This window comes from Bombina bombina, chromosome 4 (assembly GCF_027579735.1).
Source record: "Bombina bombina isolate aBomBom1 chromosome 4, aBomBom1.pri, whole genome shotgun sequence".
In the NCBI taxonomy this organism is placed as follows: Eukaryota; Metazoa; Chordata; class Amphibia; order Anura; family Bombinatoridae; genus Bombina; species Bombina bombina.
This window is the reverse complement of record NC_069502.1, coordinates 679,525,482-679,546,188: the sequence shown is the minus strand read 5'-3', so window position 1 is coordinate 679,546,188 and position 20,707 is coordinate 679,525,482.

Here is a 20,707-nt window from a genome sequence, read left to right as displayed (position 1 = left end):
CTAATTTCTGCGGTTCATATCCCAGGTATAGACAATTGGGAAGCGGATTATCTCAGTCGCCAAACGTTACATCCGGGCGAATGGTCTCTTCACCCAGAGGTATTTCTTCAGATTGTTCAAATGTGGGGACTTCCAGAAATAGATCTGATGGCTTCTCATCTAAACAAGAAGCTTCCCAGGTATCGGTCCAGATCCAGGGATCCTCAGATGGAGGCAGTGGGATGCATTGTCACTTCCTTGGAAGTATCATCCTGCCTATTTCTTTCCGCCTCTAGTTCTTCTTCCAAGAGTAATTTCCAAGATTCTATAGGAGTGCTCGTTTGTTCTGCTGGTGGCTCCAGCATGGCCTCACAGGTTTTGGTATGCGGATCTTGTCCGGATGGCCACTTGCCAACCGTGGACTCTTCCGTTAAGACCAGACCTTCTATCACAAGGTCCTTTTTTTCAATCAGGATCTCAAATCCTTAAATTTGAAGGTATGGAGATTGAACGCTTGATTCTCAGTCATAGAGGTTTCTCTGACTCTCTGATTAATACTATGTTACAGGCTCGTAAATTTGTATCTAGGAAGATATATTATCGAGTCTGGAAGATTTACATTTCTTGGTGTTTTTCTCATCATTTTTCTTGGCATTCTTTTAGAATTCCTAGAATTTTACAGTTTCTTCAGGATGGTTTGGATAAAGGTTTGTCTGCAAGTTCCTTGAAAGGACAAATCTCTGCTCTTTCTGTTCTTTTTCACAGAAAGATTGCTAGTCTTCCTGATATTCATTGTTTTGTACAAGCTTTGGTTCGTATAAAACCTGTCATTAAGTCAATTTCTCCTCCTTGGAGTTTGAATTTGGTTCTGGGGGCTCTTCAAGCTCCTCCGTTTGAACCTATGCATTCGCTGGACATTAAATTACTTTCTTGGAAAGTTTTGTTTCTTTTGGCCATCTCTTCTGCTAGAAGAGTTTCTGAGTTATCTGCTCTTTCTTGTGAGTCTCCTTTTCTGATTTTTCATCAGGATAAGGCGGTGTTGTGAACTTCTTTTAATTTTTACCTAAGGTGGTGAATTCTAACATTAGTTGAGAAATTGTGGTTCCTTCATTGTGTCCTAATCCTAAGAATTCTAAGGAAAGATCGTTGCATTCTTTGGATGTAGTTAGAGCTTTGAAATATTATGTTGAATCTATTAAAAATTTCCGAAAGACTTCTAGTCTATTTGTTATCTTTTCCAGTTCTTGGAAAGGTCAAAAGGCCTCTGCCATTTCTTTGGCGTCTTGGTTAAAGTCTTTGATTCATCATGCTTATGTAGAGTCTGGTAAAACTCTGCCTCAAAGGATTACAGCTCATTCTACTAGGTCAGTTTCTACTTCCTGGGCGTTTAGGAATGAAGCTTCGGTTGATCAGATTTGCAAAGCAGCAACTTGGTCTTCTTTGCATACTTTTACTAAATTCTACCATTTTGATGTGTTTTTCTTCTTCTGAAGCAGTTTTTGGTAGAAAAGTACTTCAGGCAGCTGTTTCAGTTTGATTCTTCTGCTTATAATTTCAGGGGTTTTTTCATTATAAGATTTAAACTTTATTTTGGGTGTGGATTATTTTCAGCGGAATTGGCTGTCTTTATTTTATCCCTCCCTCTCTAGTGACTCTTGCGTGGAAGATCCACATCTTGGGTATTCATTATCCCATACGTCACTAGCTCATGGACTCTTGCTAATTACATGAAAGAAAACATAATTTATGTAAGAACTTACCTGATAAATTCATTTCTTTCATATTAGCAAGAGTCCATGAGGCCCACCCTTTTTTGTGGTAGTTATGATTTTTTTTTTTTTTTGTATAAAGCACAATTATTCCAATTCCTTATTTTTAATGCTTTCGCACTTTTGTCTTATCGCCCCACTTCTTGGCTATGCGTTAAACTGATTTGTGGGTGTGGTGAGGGGTGTATTTATAGGCATTTTGAGGTTTGGGAAACATTGCCCCTCCTGGTAGGAATGTATATCCCATACGTCACTAGCTCATGGACTCTTGCTAATATGAAAGAAATGAATTTATCAGGTAAGTTCTTACATAAATTATGTTTTTCCTTTCTTCTGTGATCTGGAACTTTCTATGGTAATCCTATAAATGAGGTCTATGATCCTGTTTGTCTCTCCTAAGTTGAATTAACTTTTGGGGAAATTACTATTACCTTTTTGCAATTTAATTTAAAGCAATCTTTTCACCTTCTATCCAAACAGTTTATGCTAATTAATAGCCTGTTCTATAAGGTGATACATTCCAATCATATTCAAGTCTGCAGTTGTGATCTTTTTTCTTTTTCACAAGGCAATACATATACAGACCTCACAGTTTGCCTCTTGCTTTTTGCTATCAGAGGCCTATGCTATTGCATTTTTTCCATTCCTGAAACTGTCATATAAGGAAATAGATAATTTTGCTTTATATGTTGTTTTTTCTCTTACACTATGCAAGATGTCTCAATCTGATCCTGCCTCAGAAGTTTCTGCTGGAACATTGTTGCCTGACATCGGTTCTACCAAAGCTAAGTGCATTTGTTGTAAAATTGTAGAAATTATTCCACCGAATGTAATTTGTAATAGTTGTCATGATAAACTTTTTATATGCAGATAGTGTTTCCATCAGTAATAGTACATTGCCAGTTGCAGTTCCTTCAACTTCTAATGTGCATGATATACCTGTAAATTTTAAAGAATTTGTTTCTGATTCTATTAAGGCTTTGTCTGCATTTCCACCTAATAATAAACGTAAAAGGTCTTTAAAACTTCTCATTTAGCTGATGAAATTTCAAATGACCAACAACATAATAATTTATCCTCTTCTGATGAGGATCTGATTCAGAAGATCCTTCCTCAGACATTGACGCTGACAAATCTACTTATTTATTTAAAATAGAGTATATGTGTTCTTTATTAAAAGAAGTGTTAATTACTTTGGATATTGAGGTAACCAGTCCTATTGACGTTCAGTCTAATAAACGTTTAAATGCTGTTTTTAAACCTGTGGTTTCTCCAGGGGTTTTTCCCATTCCTGAGGCTATTTCTGATATGATTTCTAGGGAATGGAATAAGCCAGGTACTTCTTTTATTCCTTCTTCAAGGTATAAAAAAAATTGTATCCTTTACCAGCAAAATCTATAGAGTTTTGGGAAAAAATCCCCATAGTTGATGGGGCTATTTCTACTCTTGCTAAATGTACCACTATTCCTATGGAAGATAGTACTTCCTTTAAGGATCCTTTAGATAAGAAGCTTGAATCTTATCTAAGGAAGGCCTATTTATATTCAGGTCATCTTCTCAGACCTGCTATTTCTTTGGCTGATGTTGCGGCTGCATCAACTTTCTGGTTGGAAAATTTAGCGCAACATGAATTGGATTCTGACATATCTAGCGTTATTCGCTTACTGCAACATGCTAATCATTTTATTTGTGATGCCATTTTTTATATCAAAATTGAAGTTAGATCCATGTCTTTAGCTGTATTAGATAGAAGAGCTTTGTGGCTTAAGTCTTGGAATGCTGATATGACATCTAAATCTAGATTACTATCTCTTTCTTTCCAAGGTAATAATTTATTTGGTTCTCAGTTGGATTCTATTATTTCAACTATCACTGGAGGAAAAGGCATTTTTTTGCCTCAGGATAAAAAAACCTAAGGGTAAATCTAAGGCTTCTAACCGTTTTCGTTCCTTTAGTCAGAATTAGGAACAAAAACTCAATCCTCCTCCCAAGGAATCTGCTTCCAATTGGAAGCCTTCCTCAAATTGGAATAAATCCAAGCCATTTAGGAACCCAAAGTCTGCCCTAAGATCTTTGGGGTCTCCCAGAGAGATATTTGATGGCTTAAGTTGAACTACAAACATTGCAGGTATTTTGGAAGGTCCACTGATCCTCAGGTGGAGTTTGTGGATGCTTCTTGGTCCTTTCACATTGCCTATTTCCTCCTCCTCCTTCTCAGATTAATTTCCAAGATCAGGCAAGGGTCATCTTTAATTCTGATTGATCCTATTTGGCCTTGCAGAGTTTGGCATGAAGATCTTGTTCAGATGTCCAGTGCCCAACTTGGTCACTTTCTCTGCATCCAGACGACCTCTCCAGATCTTTGCCTCCTAGGGTCCAGGAAGAATAATTTTCAGGATTAATGTATTTTGAGCTCTCACTACCATAAAATAAATTATTAGGATAAGGCACATTTGAGAACCAAGGTTTTTTTATTTTTGCTTGAGGTAGTGTTATCGGACAATATGAGTAGGGAAATTGTTGTTCTTTTTGTCCTAATCCTAAGAATTATGTGGAGAGGCTTATCCATAATTTGGATGTCAGAGCGTTGAAAGTAGTATTTGCAGGCAACTAAGAATTTCAGGTAGGGTAAAAAAAAGGTAAAAAAAAATCTATGGCAAATTACTTGACTTCTTGGCTTAAGCTTTTGATTCAGAAAGCTTACTTGGACAAAGGTCAGTCTCCTAAACTGGTTACTGATCATTCTATTAGGACAGTTGCAACATCCTAGGCCTTTAAGAATGAGGCCTCTGTACATCAGTTTTGCAAGGCAGCTACTTGGTAGACTTTAGTGAAAGTATACAAAGACCATTTTGATATTTTTCAGATTTTTGTAGAATATCCACTCATATTGACAAGTATTTCTTCTGGCAATATATTTCAAATATGTACATTGGAATAAACACTCTGTATATCAGCCCTGAGTAGTAAATCAAAGTTTTAAATGTTCATAACTATGTTCAGCATAATTATATGGTGTATTTCTTTCATGTAATTAGCAAGAGTCCATGAGCTAGTGATGTATGGGATATACATTCCTACCAGGAGGGGCAAAGTTTCCCAAACCTCAAAATGCCTATAAATACACCCCTCACCACACCCACAATTCAGTTTTACAAACTTTGCCTCCTATGGAGGTGGTGAAGTAAGTTTGTGCTAGATTCTACGTTGATATGCGCTCCGCAGCAAGTTGGAGCCCGGTTTTCCTCTCAGCGTGCAGTGAATGTCAGAGGGATGTGAGGAGAGTATTGCCTATTTGAATGCAGTAATCTCCTTCTACGGGGTCTATTTCATAGGTTCTCTGTTATCGGTCGTAGAGATTCATCTCTTACCTCCCTTTTCAGATCGACGATATACTCATATATATATATACCATTACCTCTGCTGATTTTCGTTTCAGTACTGGTTTGGCTTTCTACAAACATGTAGATGAGTGTCCTGGGGTAAGTAAGTCTTATTTTCTGTGACACTCTAAGCTATGGTTGGGCACTTTGTTTATAAAGTTCTAAATATATGTATTCAAACATTTATTTGCCTTGACTCAGGATGTTCAACATTCCTTATTTTCAGACAGTCAGTTTCATATTTGGGATAATGCACTTGAATCAATTATTTTTCTTACCTTAAAAATTTGACTTTTTTTCCCTGTGGGCTGTTAGGCTCGCGGGGGCTGAAAATGCTTCATTTTATTGCGTCATTCTTGGCGCGGACTTTTTTGGCGCAAGAAATCTTTCTGTTTCCGGCATCATACGTGTCGCCGGAAGTTGCGTAATTTTTTAGGTTCTTTTGCGCCAAAGATGTCGGCGTTCCGGAAGTGGCGTCATTTTTGGCGCCAAAAAAGCATTTAGGCGCCAAATAATGTGGGCGTCTTATTTGGCGCTAAAAAATATGGGCGTCGCTTTTGTCTCCACATTATTTAAGTCTAATTTTTTCTTTGCTTCTGTTTGCTAGAAGCTTGTTCATTGGCATTTTTTCCCATTCCTGAAACTGTCATTTAAGGAATTTGATCAATTTTGCTTTATATGTTGTTTTTTTCTCTTACATATTGCAAGATGTCTCACGTTGCATCTGAGTCAGAAGATACTTCAGGAAAATCGCTGTCTGGTGCTGGAACTACCAAAGCTAAGTGTATCTGCTGTAAACTTTTGGTAGCTATTCCTCCAGCTGTTTGTATTAATTGTCATGACAAACTTGTTAATGCATATAATATTTCTTTTAGTAATGTACCATTACCTGTTGCAGTTCCATCAACATCTAATGTTCAGAATGTTCCTGATAACATAAGAGATTTTGTTTCTGAATCCATCAAGAAGGCTATGTCTGTTATTCCTCCTTCTAGTAAACATAAAAAATCTTTTAAAACTTCTCTTTATACAGATGAATTTTTAAATGAACATCATCATTCTGATTCTGATGACTCTTCTGGTTCAGAGGATTCTGTCAGATTGATGCTGATAAATCTTCATATTTATTTAAAATGGAATTTATTCGTTCTTTACTTAAAGAAGTTCTAATTGCTTTAGAAATTGAGGATTCTGGTCCTCTTGATACTAATTCTAAACGTTTAGATAAGGTCTTTAAATCTCCTGTGGTTATTCCAGAAGTTTTCCTGTTCCTAGTGCTATTTCTGAAGTAATTTCCAGAGAATGGGATAAATTGGGTAATTCATTTACTCCTTCTAAACGTTTTAAGCAATTATATCCTGTGCTGTCTGACAGATTAGAATTTTGGGACAAAATCCCTAAGGTTGATGGGGCTATTTCTACCCTTGCTAAACGTACTACTATTCCTACGTCAGATGGTACTTCCTTTAAGGATCCTTTAGATAGGAAAATTGAATCCTTTCTAAGAAAAGCTTATCTGTGTTCAGGTAATCTTCCTAGACCTGCTATATCATTGGCTGATGTTGCTGCAGCTTCAACTTTTTGGTTGGAAACTTTAGCGCAACAAGTAACAGATCATGATTCTCATAATATTATTCTTCTTCAACATTCTAATAATTTTATCTGTGATGCCATTTTTTATATTATCAGAGTTGATATCAGGTTTATGTCTCTAGCTATTTTAGCTAGAAGAGCTTTATGGCTTAAAACTTGGAATGCTGATATGGCTTCTAAATCAACTCTACTTTCCATTTCTTTCCTGGGTAACAAATTATTTGGTTCTCAGTTGGATTCTATTATCTCAACTGTTACTGGTGGGAAAGGAACTTTTTTACCACAGGATAAAAAATCTAAGGGTAAAAACAGGGCTAATCGTTTTCGTTTCTTTCGTTTCAACAAGGAACAAAAGCCTGATCCTTCATCCTCAGGAGCAGTTTCAGTTTGGAAACCATCTCCAGTCTGGAATAAATCCAAGCCTTCTAGAAAAGCAAAGCCAGCTTCTAAGTCCACATGAAGGTGCGGCCCTCATTCCAGCTCAGCTGGTAGGGGGCAGGTTACGTTTTTTCAAAAACATTTGGATCAAATCTGTTCACAATCTTTGGATTCAGAACATTGTTTCAGAAGGGTACAGAATTGGTTTCAAGATGAGACCTCCTGCAAAGAGATTTTTTCTTTCCTGTGTCCCAGTAAATCCAGTGAAAGCTCAAGCATTTCTGAAATGTGTTTCAGATCTAGAGTTGGCTGGAGTAATTATGCCAGTTCCAGTTCTGGAACAGGGACTGGGGTTTTATTCGAATCTCTTCATTGTACCAAAGAAGAATTCCTTCAGACCTGTTCTGGATCTAAAAATATTGAATCGTTATGTAAGGATACCAACGTTCAAAATGGTAACTGTAAGGACTATCTTGCCTTTTGTTCAACAAGGGCATTATATGTCCACAATAGATTTACAGGATGCATATCTGCATATTCCGATTCATCCAGATCATTATCAGTTCCTGAGATTCTCTTTTCTGGACAAGCATTACCAGTTTGTGGCTCTGCCGTTTGGCCTAGCTACAGCTCCAAGAATTTTTACAAAGGTTCTCGGTGCCCTTCTGTCTGTAATCAGAGAACAGGGTATTGTGGTATTTCCTTATTTGGACGATATCTTGGTACTTGCTCAGTCTTTACATTTAGCAGAATCTCATACGAATCGACTTGTTGTTTCTTCAAGATCATGGTTGGAGGATCAATTCACTAAAAAGTTAATTGATTCCTCAGACAAGGGTAACCTTTCTGGGTTTCCAGATAGATTCAGTGTCCATGACTCTGTCTTTGACAGACAAGAGATGTCTAAAATTGATTTCAGCTTGTCGAAACCTTCACTCACAATCATTCCCTTCGGTAGCCTTATGCATGGAAATTCTAGGTCTTATGACTGCTGCATCGGACGCGATCCCCTTTGCTCGTTTTTACATGTGACCTCTTCAGCTCTGTATGCTGAATCAATGGTGCAGGGATTACACAAAGATATCTCAATTAATATCTTTAAAACCGATTGTACGACATTCTCTAACGTGGTGGACAGATCACAATCGTTTAATTCAGGGGGCTTCTTTTGTTCTTCCGACCTGGACTGTAATTTCAACAGATGCAAGTCTTACAGGTTGGGGAGCTGTGTGGGGATCTCTGACGGCACAAGGAGTTTGGGAATCTCAGGAGGTGAGCTTACCGATCAATATTTTGGAACTCCGTGCAATTTTCAGAGCTCTTCAGTCTTGGCCTCTTCTGAAGAGAGAATCGTTCATTTGTTTTCAGACAGACAATGTCACAACTGTGGCATACATCAATCATCAAGGAGGGACTCACAGTCCTCTGGCTATGAAAGAAGTATCGAATTTTGGTTTGGGCGGAATCCAGCTCCTGTCTAATCTCTGCGGTTCATATCCCAGGTATAGACAATTGGGAAGCGGATTATCTCAGTCGCCAAACGTTGCATCCGGGCGAATGGTCTCTTCACCCAGAGGTATTTCTTCAGATTGTTCAAATGTGGGGGCTTCCAGAAATAGATCTGATGGCGTCTCATCTAAACAAGAAACTTCCCAGGTATCTGTCCAGATCCAGGGATCCTCAGGCGGAAGAAGTGGATGCATTATCACTTCCTTGGAAGTATCATCCTGCCTATATCTTTCCGCCTCTAGTTCTTCTTCCAAGAGTAATCTCCAAGATTCTGAAGGAATGCTCATTTGTTCTGCTGGTAGCTCCGGCATGGCCTCACAGGTTTTGGTATGCGGATCTTGTCCGGATGGCCTCTTGCCATCCGTGGACTCTTCCGCTAAGACCAGACCTTCTGTCGCAAGGTCCTTTTTTCCATCAGGGTCTCAAATCCTTAAATTTAAAGGTATGGAGATTGAACGCTTGATTCTTGGTCAAAGAGGTTTCTCTGTCTCTGTGATTAATACTATGTGACAGGCTCGTAAATCTGTATCTAGAGAGATATATTATAGAGTCTGGAAGACTTATATTTCTTAGTGTCTTTCTCATCATTTTTCTTGGCATTCTTTTAGAATTCCGAGAATTTAACAGTTTCTTCAGGATGGTTTAGATAAAGGTTTATCCGCAAGTTCTTTGAAAGGACAAATCTCTGCTCTTTCTGTTCTTTTTCACAGAAAGATTGCTAATCTTCCTGATATTCATTGTTTTGTACAAGCTTTGGTTCGTATAAAACCTGTCATTAAGTCAATTTCTCCTCCTTGGAGTTTGAATTTGGTTCTGGGGGCTCTTCAAGCTCCTCCTTTTGAACCCATGCATTCATTGGACATTAAATTACTTTCTTGGAAAGTATTGTTCCTTTTGGCAATCTCTTCTGCCAGAAGAGTCTCTGAATTATCTTCTCTTTCTTGTGAGTCTCCTTTTCTGATTTTTCATCAGGATAAGGCGGTGTTGCAAACTTCTTTTGAATTTTTACCTAAGGTTGTGAATTCTAACAACATTAGTAGAGAAATTGTGGTTCCCTCATTATGTCCTAATCCTAAGAATTCTAAGGAGAAATCGTTGCATTCTTTGGATGTTGTTAGAGCTTTGAAATATTATGTTGAAGCTACTAAGTCTTTCCGAAAGACTTCTAGTCTATTATCTTTTCCGGTTCTAGGAAAGGCCAGAAAGCTTCTGCCATTTCTTTGGCATCTTGGTTGAAATCTTTAATTCATCGTGCCTATGTCGAGTCGGGTAAAACTCCGCCTCAAAGGATTAGAAATCCTTCTACTAGGTCAGTTTCTACTTCCTGGGCGTTTAGGAATGAAGCTTCGGTTGATCAGATTTGCAAAGCAGCAACTTGATCCTCTTTGCATACTTTTACTAAATTCTACCATTTTGATGTATTTTCTTCTTCTGAAGCAGTTTTTGGTAGAAAAGTACTTCAGGCAGCGGTTTCAGTTTGAATCTTCTGTTTGTTTTTCATTAAACTTTATTTTGGGTGTGGATTATTTTCAGCAGGAATTGGCTGTCTTTATTTTATCCCTCCCTCTCTAGTGACTCTTGTGTGGAAAGATCCACATCTTGGGTAGTCATTATCCCATACGTCACTAGCTCATGGACTCTTGCTAATTACATGAAAGAAAACATAATTTATGTAAGAACTTACCTGATAAATTCATTTCTTTCATATTAGCAAGAGTCCATGAGGCCCGCCCTTTTTTGTGGTGGTTATGATTTTTTTGTATAAAGCACAATTATTCCAATTATTTTATATGCTTTCGCACTTTTTTATCACCCCACTTCTTGGCTATTCGTTAAACTGAATTGTGGGTGTGGTGAGGGGTGTATTTATAGGCATTTTAAGGTTTGGGAAACTTTGCCCCTCCTGGTAGGAATGTATATCCCATACGGCACTAGCTCATGGACTCTTGCTAATATGAAAGAAATGAATTTATCAGGTAAGTTCTTACATAAATTATGTTTTTTCTTGTTTTTTATAAAGTAGTAAGTATATTATATTCATGCTAACGTACTAGGTCAGAACTATTATTTATACTTGTTGCATCCTTAATCCTTAAACTAATAACAGCGCAAAAAAACTATTTACCATCTGATAAAAATATGTTCTCATTTCTGTCATAGTGTATTATATTTTATTATTACCAGTTTTTCCATTTAATGCGATTTTACCATTAAGAGATTAAAGGGACATTATACACATTTTTTCTTTGCATAAATGTTTTGTAGATGATCTATTTATATATCCCATCATTTATTTATTTTTAAATAAATGTACAGTTTTGCTTATTTTTAAATAACATTGCTCTGATTTTCAGACTCCTAACCAAGCCCCAAAGTTTTATGTGAATACTGTCAGCTACCTTCTCCAGCTTGCTCATGTTTGTGTAAAGGGTCTTTTCATATGCAAAAGAAGGGGGAGGATGGAGTGTCTTATTTTCCACTTGCAGTGGGCTTTCCAGCTACCTTTTCAACAGAGCCAAACTGACAGCTTCTAAGTAAGTTTTTAAACAGTTTTATACTGGATTTTTATATCAGTATCTGCATCTTATTCTTTATAGTAGTCTATTACATGCAGTTATATGAAAATGAGTGTATACTGTCCCTTTAAGTGAAAAATTAGACAAACCAAGCAACGAGTTATGGATATAACATAATAACAATTGTGAATGTTGTTGTCTTTTTCAATATGTCTTTTCATAATGGTATAATATTGCAACAAACTTGTATCATCACTTGTATTTACGTGTTGATGCTTTACCACCTGTTTCCATATTTGTAACACATTAATGTTCATTTGAGCATGTTTTTAAGTTTTTGTATTTTAAATTTGTTGTCTGGGTTTTTGATTGGGTACTGTGCCTTTAAGAAGGTGATGTCCATGTGTAAACACCCATCCCTATGATTAAGTGCCCATTTGCGGCATGAAATGCGTAAGGGGTAAATCTGCTATTCTATGCCTCTATTTTTAAACATTTTTTGAATAAACCTACGTTTTAAGTTTACATGTGCCTCACGAGTGCTGCTTTTCTTGTGCCTAGTGCAAAACCCTAGTGCCTGATTTTTAACAGTATGTTAATGTATTCTAAAGATGTTCCCCTCTGAAATTACAAGACATTGCCATAAACGAGGAAAGTGTGATGTCCTTAAGTATAAATGCAATTGATTTATTCATGTATGTGAAAACTGCCCAGTCGTATAAATGTTGTTTTTATTAATTGTTGTTTCCCTCTACTTTTAAAAGGACTTGAAACTAAAAATGTATAAATAGCAATTTCTAAATGTTCCAGCCAGATCAGTTCCTTTTTACATGCATGCAGCACTGATCTTGCAGCTGAGGCTATTAATTATAGCAGTTATTTAAAGGGCCAAGAAAGCTTTAAATTGACATGATTCAGATAAAGCATCCTGTTTTTAAACATCTTTCCTATTTACCCCTTAAATATTTTGCTTTGTTATCTTGGTGAAGCAAACCCCCAGGTAGGCTCAAGAGAAACAATGAAAACTATTGGGAGCCAACTGCTTTTTAGTGGTTTTGCAGATATACTTCATCATTGGATCACTCAAAGTGTTTATGGTTTTCTTTCATGTAATTGGCAAGAGTCCATGAGCTAGTGACGTATGGGATATACAATCCTACCAGGAGGGGCAAGGTTTCCCAAACCTCAAAATGCCTATAAATACACCCCTCACCACACCTACAATTCAGTTTTACAAACGTTGCCTCCTATGGAGGTGGTGAAGTAAGTTTTGAATGTAAGAGGGACGTGAAGAGAGTATCACCTATTGAATACAATGATTTCCCAAACAGGGGTCTATTTCATAGGTTCTTTGTTATCGGTCGTAGAGATTCATCTCCTACCTCCCTTTTCAGATCAACGATATACTCTCATATACCATTACCTCTACTGATAGCCAAACCAGTACTGAAACAGTTATCTGCTATATGTGGATGCGTGTCTTTTGGTAAGTGTTTCTATTACTTAAGACACCTCAGCTATGGTTTGGCACTTTATGCATTTATAAAAAGTTATAAATATATGTATTGTACTTATATTTGCCATGAGTCAGATTCATGTATTTCCTTTTGCAGATTGTCAGTTTCATATTTGGGGACGTTAATATTAAGAAATATTTTTCTTACCTGGGGTTTAGTCTTTTTTTCAATTGACTACTTTGTTTCAAATTGCGGACTGCTACACTTTATTGCGTCATTCTTGGCGCGAGAATGTTTGGGCACGAAAGGCACGTCCGTTGATGCAAGTTCGTCATTTCCGGAGTCGTAATTGACGCAGAGGTCTCACACAGGGTTGCGTCAGTGACGCAAGTGTCATTTCTTCTACAAGATACTACGAGTCCACGGATTTCATCCTTACTTGTGGGATATTATCCTCCTGCTAACAGGAAGTGGCAAAGAGCACCACAGTAAAGCTGTATATATATAGCTCCTCCCCTCCACCTCCAGTCATTCTCTTTGCCTGTGTTATACTAGGAAGAGGTAAAGTGAGGTGTTAGGGTTAGTTTCTTCAAGAAGTTTTTTATTTTAAATGGTACCGGTGAGTACTATTTTTCCTCAGGAGGATTTGGATGAAGAATTCTGCCCTGAGGTTGATGATCTTAGCAGCTGTAACTAAGATCCATGTGGTTGCCACAGATCTGAAGGTAATACAGGAGACATCTTCAGTGTGGAGACCGATTCATGCTGCAAACAGCATTGAGGTATGTGCAGCCTTTTTATTCTGCAGAGACTTGGTATGGCTGAAAATGTATTCCCTGTTAGGGAAGGGGTAAGCAGTGGACCTTTCTTAAGGGTGTTACTGAAACCTATTTATTTTATGATGTTGACATTTTTTATGGGCAAGCTTATAATGATAGAGGGCTGTTTGCTGTAAGATCATTATTAAGACACTGGGAGTTGTTTATTGTGGTTAGTGTATATACGTTATGACCGTAGCTTGTGCTTGTTGGGTAATTGTTTCCACATGACTAGTGTTGTAACCGCTACTCCATGCAGTGGTTTGGGCCTACGCGGTCAACGGTCCTGATGGGCGGGGCTTATTTTTGCCATTCTCAGATGCGCTCTGTATTCTGGCTAGGAGGCAGCAGACTTTAGCTCCAGTGGGGCTTAAACAGTTACTCCTCTCCGGATTGTTATCGAGTCTTCTTAAAGTACCCTGGGGGCAGGAAGGCGCCACAGCAGGGCTGTGGCAAGGTGCAGAGGGTATTTTTGTGCTGACTTATTATATATGGCTATAAATACTGTTTAGCAGTTAATCCTTCCCTTAATATTTAGGGTGCAATCATTTTTTGAAGCCATATTTAGGATTGTGTTAATTTTGAAGACAAATTAACATTTCTTTCATGTAATTAGCAAGAGTCCATGAGCTAGTGACGTATGGGATATACATTCCTACCAGGAGGGGCAAAGTTTCCAAAACCTTAAAATGCTTATAAATACACCCCTCACCACACCCACAATTCAGTTTTACAAACTTTGCCTCCCATGGAGGTGGTGAAATAAGTTTGTGCTAGATTATACGTTGATATGCGCTTCGCAGCAGGCTGAAGCCCGGTTTTCCTCTCAGTGCAGTGAATGTCAGAGGGATGTGAAGAGAGTATTGCCTATTTGAATACCATGGTCTTCCTCTAGGGGATCTATTTCATAGGTTCTCTGTTATCGGTCGTAGAGATTTCTTCTCCTACCTCCCTTTTCAGATCGACGATATACTCTTATATACCATTACCTTTACTGATTCTCGTTTCAGTACTGGTTTGGCTATCTACTATATGTAGTTGAGTGTCTTAGGGTAAGTAAGTCTTATTTCTATTCATGAAATAAATGCTATGGTTGGGCACTTTATATGTAAAGTTCTAAATATATGTGTTAATCGTATATTTGCTATAATTCAGGATAATCAGTATTCCTTCATTCAGACTGTCAGTTTTATTTTTTTGTGAAACTGCATATGAATTTATATTTTTCTTACCATTAAAATTTTTTAATTGACTTTTTTTTTCTAAATTGCGGGCTTTTAGGCTCGCAGGTGCAGAAAATGCTTCAATTTATTGCGTTATTCTTGGCGCAAGACTTTTTTTTTTGGTGCAAAAAAAGTCATTTCCGGCGTCATAGTTGACGCCGGAAGTTTTCACGTGGTTGCATAATTTGACGTATGTGTTGCGGACGTTTTTGGCACTAAAAAATATGGGCGGCATTCTTGGCGCCAGAAAATGTGGGTGTCATACTTGGCGCCAGTTTTTTTTTCACAATATTTCAGTCTCACTTTTTAGTTGCTTCTGGTTTCTAGAGGCTTGTTCTGTTTGCATTTTTTCCCATTCCTGAAACTGTCATTTAAGGAATTTGAAAATTTTGCTTTATATGTTGTTTTTCTATTACATATTGCAAGATATTCCAAAAACTGTTCCTGTATCAGAAAATACTGCTGGATTCCTGATGACTGATATCAGTCCTACCAAAGCTAAGTTCATTTATTTTAATGTTATGAATTTTTATCTTTAGCTGTGGTTTGTTATAAGTTATCATGATAAACTTTTACATGCAGAGAAAATGTCCATCAGTATTAATGCATTGTCTATTGCTATTCTTTTAAACATCTAGGGCGCGATCCAATATACGGCGCAGGTTTCAGCGCAAGCGTAGAAACCTACGCAGCCCGTAGTTTCACCTTGCACAGCGAGCTATCACATATACGGCACCGACAGTTGATAAAGTGCCGTAAATCGGACAAACTAGCGATGTCCAGAAAATTTCTGGAGTCGCCAGTGACTTACGGCACTTTAGAAACGGCCGCCTAAAAAAACTAAGTCTTAAATCTGCCATTACTGTCTAACATGCCTCCCAAAAATAGCCCGACACGTATACCCCTATATCCGCAATCCCCCCTCTCACTCATAACAAATGTATTAACTCCTAAACCGCCACTCCCGGACCCCGCCGCCACCTATATTATATGTATTACCCCCTAATCTGACCCCCCTACACCGCCACCACCTATTTTAAATATATTAACCCCTAATCTGAGCCCCCTACACCACCGCCACCTGTATTAACTATATTAACCCCTAAACCTAAGTCTAACCCTAACACCCCCTAACTTAATTATTATTTAAATCTAAATAATATAATTAACTAAATTATTCCTATTTAAAACTAAATACCTATAAAATAAACCCTAAAATAGCTACAATATAATTAATAATTACATTATAGCTATTTTAGGGTTTATATTTATTTTACAGGTAACTTTGTATTTATTTTAACTAGGTACAATAGCTATTAAATAGTTAATAACTATTTAATAGCTACCTAGTTAAAATAATTACAAAATTACCTGTAAAATAAATCCTAACCTAAGTTACCATTACACCTAACACTACCCTATCAATAAAGTAATTAAATAATCAACAATTATTTCAACTAAAATACAATTAAATACACTAAACTATATTACAAAAAACACATTTACAAAAAATAAAAAAAAGATTACAAGAATTTTAAGCTAATTACACCTAATCTAAGCCCCCAAAATAATAAAATTTCCCTACCCTAAACTAAATTACAAAAGTAATCAGCTCTATTACCAGCCCTTAAAAGGGCCTTTTGGGGGGCATTGCCCCAAAGTAATCAGCTCTTTTACCTGTAAAAAAAAACTCCCCATTACAACCCACCACCCACACACCCCTACTATAAAACCCACCCAATCCCCCCTTAAAAAAAACCCTAAGTCTAACCCCCAAGTGGTCCTTACCTGTCCTGAAGACTGGCGGAGAAATCTTCCAAGCGGCGACCTCTTCTTCTTCTAGGAACCAGCCGGCGTGGAGCGGAGGAGTTGAAGACCGATGACCATGGAGCATGGAGGATTCTCTTCATACGATCTCTGCCGTACACTGAATAGGAATTCAAGGTACACAATTAAATATGGCGTCCCTTGAATTCCTATTGGCTGATTTGAGCCTTCAAATTAAAATCAGCCAATCGGATGAGAGCTACTGTAATTCTATTGGCTGATTTGAATAGCCAATAGAATAAGAGCTACTGTAATTCTATTGGCTATTCAAATCAGCCAATAGAATTATAGTAGCTCTTATTCTATTGGCTATTCAAATCAGCCAATAGAATTACAGTAGCTCTCATCCGATTGGCTGATTTGAAGGCTCAAATCAGCCAAAAGGAATTCAAGGGACCCCATTTTTAATCGCGTACCTTGAATTCCTATTCAGTGTACGGCGGAGATCATATGAAGAGGGTCCTCCACGCTCCATGGCTCCCCGATCTTCAGTTCCAGCATCGCCGGTCTTCAGTTCCAGAGTGGACGGTCTTCAGCTCTGCGGCCATCGGTCTTCAACTCCTCCGCTCCGCGCCGGCGGGTTCCTGGAAGAAGAGGTCGCCGCTTGGAAGAAGATTTCTACGCCTGGAACAGGACCTTCTCCGCCGGTCTTCAGGACAGGTAAGGACCACTTGGGGGTTAGACTTAGGTTTTTTTAAGTGGGGATTGGCTGGGTTTTAGAATAGGGGTGTGTGGGTGGTGGGTTGTAAGGGGGGGTGTTCTTTTTTTACAGGTAAAAGAGCTGATTACTTTGGGGCAATGCCCCGCAAAAGGTCTTTTAAGGGCTGGTAATAGAGCTGATTACTTTTGTAATTTAGTTTAGGGTAGGGAAATTTTATTATTTTGGGGGGCTTTATTTTATTAGGGGGCTTAGATTAGGTGTAATTAGCTTAAATTCTTGTAATCTTTTTTTATTTTTTGTAATTTAGTGGGGGTTTTTGTAATATAGCTTAGTGTATTTAATTTATTGATAGGGTAGTGTTAGGTGTAATGGTAACTTAGGTTAGGATTTATTTTACAGGTAATTTTGTAATTATTTTAACTAGGTAGCTATTAAATAGTTATTAACTATTTAATAGCTATTGTACCTAGTTAAAATAAATACAAAGTTAACTATAAAATAAATATAAACCCTAAAATAGCTACAATGTAATTATTAATTATATTGTAGCCATCTTAGGGTTTATTTTATAGGTAAGTATTTAGTTTTAAATAGGAATAATTTAGTTAATTATTATTTAAATAAATCTAAATAATATTAATATTAAGTTAGGGGGTGTTAGGGTTAGACTTAGATTTAGGGGGTAATATAGTTTAATATAGGTGGCGGTGGTGTAGGGGGCTCAGATTAGGGGGTAATAGTTAATATAGGTGGCGGCGGTGTAGGGGACTCAGATCAGGGGTTAATAATTTAATATAGGTGGCGGCGGTGTAAGGGGGTCAGATTAGGGGGTAATACATATAATATAGGTGGCGGCGGTGTAGGGGGTCAGATTAGAGGGTAATACATATGATATAGGTGGCAGCGGGGTCCGGGAGCGGCGGTTTAGGGGTTAAACACTTTATTAGAGATTGCAGTGGGGGATTGCGGCTGACAGGTAGATACATTGCGCATGCGTTAGGTGTTAGGTTTTAGTTTGCAGTCAGTTTAGGGAGTTACGGGGCTCCAATACTCAGCGTAAGGCTTACTACGCCTGAATTTTGTGGCGAGGTGAAAATTGAGTAAGATTTCGCCATTTTCGCCACGTAAGTCCTTATGCTGTATATTGGATACCAAACTGCGCGGGTTTGGTATATCATTCTATGGGCCAAAAAACTATGGCCGAAAGGTGAAATATACAAGCGTAACTTCTAGGTTATGCCGTATATGTGATACCAAACCAGCGCAATATTTGCTTTTGCGGGCGACGCTGCATATCTGATCGGGCCCCTAATGTAGAAGATATACCTGGGAATTTATAAGAATATTTTCTTTCATGTAATTAGCAAGAGTCCATGAGCTAGTGACGTATGGGATATACATTCCTACCAGGAGGGGCAAAGTTTCCCAAACCTTAAAATGCCTATAAATACACCCCTCAAAACACCCACAATTCAGTTTTACAAACTTTGCCTCCCATGGAGGTGGTGAAATAAGTTTGTGCTAGATTCTATGTTATGCGCTTCGCAGCAGGTTGAAGCCCGGTTTTTCCTCTCAGAGTGCAGTGAATGTCAGAGGGATGTGAAGAGAGTATTGCCTATTTGAATTCAATGGTCTTCCTCTAGGGGATCTATTTCATAGGTTCTCTGTTATCGGTCGTAGAGATTTCTTCTCCTACCTCCCTTTTCAGATCGACGATATACTCTTATATACCATTATCTCTACTGATTCTCGTTTCAGTACTGGTTTGGCTATCTACTATATGTAGATTAGTGTCTTAGGGTAAGTAAGTCTTATTTCTATTTTATGACACTCAAAGCTATAGTGGGCACTTTATATGTAAAGTTCTAAATATGTGTTTAAACTTATATTTGCCATGATTCAGGATATTCAGTATTCCTTCATACAGACTGTCAGTTTCATTTCGGGAAAATGCATATAATTTCATAATTCTTACCTTCAATTTTCAATTTACTTTTTTTCAAAATTGCGGGCTGTTAGGCTCGCGGGTGCAGAAAATGCTTCTATTTATTGCGTCATTTTTGGTGCAAGACTTTTTTGGCGCAAAAATTTCATCATTTCCGGCGTCATAGTTGGTGCCGGAAGTTTTTTCGTAATTGCATCATTTTTGACGTATGTGTATTGCGGACGTTTTGTGGGAGTCATTCTTGGCGCCAGTTTTTTTCACATTATTTCAGTCTCACTTTTCAGATTATTTTCATTTTCTGAGATACTTTTTTTTTTTTTTTTTGACAAGCATTACCAATTTGTTGCTTTTCCTTATGGTCTAGCGACAGCTCTAAGAATCTTTTCAAGGTTCTCAGTGTTTCCTTATTTGGACGGTCTCGTGGTACTGGCTGTCTTTTCGTTCTGTGGAATCTCATATGATTCAAATTTTGTTGTTTCTTCAAAGACATGGTTAGAGGATCTTTTTATCAAAAGCTCTTTGATTCCTCAGACACGGGTCACCTTTTTTAGGTTTCCAGATGGATTGTGTCAATGTCTTTGTCTCTGACAAGTGACAATTTTATTGGGTTCCGTTTGTTGGAACCTTCAGTCGCTATTATTTCCTTCAGTTGCTATATGCATGGAAGTTTTAGGTGTCATGGCTGCAGCATTGGGTTTGATTCCCTTTGCTCATTTTCATAGGAAACCTTTCCAGTTTTTTTATGCTGAATTAATGGTGCAGGGATTCTAGGATATCACTTTTTATATCTTTGAATCCCAATGTTCAACTATCTTTGATTTGGTGGTTAGATCACCATCATATAGTTCTACGGGTCTCTTCGGTTCATTCAACCTGGACCATGATCACTACAGACGCTAGTCTTTTAGGTTGGGAGGCTGTCTGTGGATCTCTGTCAGCACAAGGGGTTTGGAAATCTCAGGAGGCGAGATTACCATTCAATATTTGGAACTCCATGCATTTCTCAGAGTTCTTCAGTTTTGGCTTCTTTTTGAAGAAAGAGACGTTTATTGCTTTTCAGACAGACAATGTCACAACTGTGGCGTATGTCAATCATCAGGGTGGGACTCTCAGTCCTTAGGCTGTGAAAGAAGTATCTCGGATACTTGCTTGGGCTAAATCCAGCTCTTGTCTAATTTCTGCAGTCCATTTCCCAGGTATAGACAATTGGGAAGCGGATTATCTCTGTTTATCAAGCTTTACATCCGGGAGAATGGTCTCTTTACCCAGATGTGTTTTTTCTCCAACATAGGTGTGTCCGGTCCACGGCGTCATCCTTACTTGTGGGATATTCTCTTCCCCAACAGGAAATGGCAAAGAGCCCAGCAAAGCTGGTCACATGATCCCTCCTAGGCTCCGCCTACCCCAGTCATTCTCTTTGCCGTTGCACAGGCAACATCTCCACGGAGATGGTTAAGAGTTTTTTGGTGTTTAAATGTAGTTTTTATTCTTCAATCAAGTGTTTGTTATTTTAAAATGGTGCTGGTATGTACTATTTACTCTGAAACAGAAAAGAGATGAAGATTTCTGTTTGTAAGAGGAAGATGATTTTAGCAAACGTTACTAAAATCGATTGCTGTTTCCACACAGGACTGTTGAGATGAAGTAAC